General features: G+C 38.7%; 2 long non-coding RNA genes across 2 annotated transcripts in view; both read left to right on the top strand.

The window, feature by feature from the left end:
• The window catches only part of LOC116695263 (uncharacterized), a 62364-nt gene that overhangs the window by 11477 nt on the left and 49483 nt on the right, over positions 1 to 1404 (top strand). The window lies entirely within an intron of this gene.
• Positions 1112 to 1404, top strand: part of LOC116695264 (uncharacterized) — a 19318-nt gene continuing 19025 nt past the window's right edge. The window contains exon 1 of the long non-coding RNA XR_004333400.1: positions 1112 to 1122. This is a non-coding gene — a long non-coding RNA (uncharacterized LOC116695264). The remainder of the gene's footprint in view (positions 1123 to 1404) is intronic.

Raw genomic sequence — 1404 nt, 5'->3', positions numbered from 1 at the left:
TCCCAAATACTCAAATAACATGTATTATGTAAAAAAATAATAGATGAAATAATTATAATATAATATAATATTTGATAACCACTGTTCTAATAATACACTGTCTCTGTGTACATGTGTGTGTGTGTTTTTTCTGTGCGTAGGTATGTAACTGAGCTCCTGGTGGAGAGGCCTATGTCTCCTGTTCTGTGGTACTACCTTCTCTCTCCTGCCACTTGCGTCTCAAGATGGAAGCCTGTTGAGGACCCACTGCATATGTGGTGAGATTCAAGACCAATTCAAGGAACCTAACATCCCGTCAAGAACTACTCAACAATGCATGGCTCCAGATTGCTACAGTTTTGGATCCTCGTTTCAAAGACTTGAAATGCCTGCCCAAGACAGACAGGGAAGAGGTGTGGACCACACTTGAAGGGATGCTGCAACAAGAATCACCCAGAAGGTCTTCACAGACACATGATGATGGGCCACCCAGGAAGAAAATCAGCCTTCTGCAAATGGACTCAGATTCAGAATCAGAAGATGAAGAGGTCCAACCTGCCATACAGAGGTACAGAGCAGAGCCCACCATTAAATTGGAGGACTGCCCGTTGAGGTGGTGGGCATCTCATTCAGGAGCCCATGAGAAGCTGGCCTCACTAGCTCACAAATATCTAGCCACTCCTGCAACCACTGTTCCCAACGAACTTTTTTGTCTCAGTTGCAGGTCACATTGTGAACAAGAAAAGGTCAGCTTTACTTTCAGAAAATGTGAACAAGTTAGTTTGCCTCAGCAACTGGCTGAAAGATGATGAAGCTCAGTAGTTTGAAAGGTGATGTTCAAAAAAAGACCAGTTTCAGTGCACATGTATAGTAGTTAGCAACTGGATTTTTGAGCACCTGGATTAAAAATGGAGGAAAGGTAAAAGATTGTTCTTTGGTTTGATTTAAAAGTTTTATTACAAATTTTTTTTTCCACATAAAAACGCAACAGATGACTCAAATTGTGCAAAAATGTGGTAGGCCACTGTTATGATTTGACTACATTTATTGCTTCTGTTCCATTGATATACTGTAATTTGTACATCCTGGTTAGAGGAATGCCAAGAGGAAGCGATGGGACATTACAAAGACAAATATTTGGTGGTGTATGTTTCAGCTTGATTTAAACCACCATTATTTGGCTGTGTTAATACCGACATAATATGAAAATGATGTATCTGTGTCCTGTTATTTATCTTTTGGTATGCATTTCAGAAAAAAAATGGTTAGGATTCAGGTGTAATTGCAAATAGTGATATATCCTGATTACCACATTTTTGCACAATTTGAGTCATCTGTTGCGTTTTTATGTGGAAAAAAACATTTGTAATAAAACTTTTAAATCAAACCAAAGAACAATCTTTTACCTTTTCCTCCATTCTTTAA

Source organism: Etheostoma spectabile, chromosome 9 (assembly GCF_008692095.1).
Source record: "Etheostoma spectabile isolate EspeVRDwgs_2016 chromosome 9, UIUC_Espe_1.0, whole genome shotgun sequence".
Classification (NCBI taxonomy): domain Eukaryota; kingdom Metazoa; phylum Chordata; class Actinopteri; order Perciformes; family Percidae; genus Etheostoma; species Etheostoma spectabile.
The sequence above is the reverse complement of the archived record's forward strand: the minus strand, read 5'-3'. Positions and strand labels throughout refer to the sequence as shown.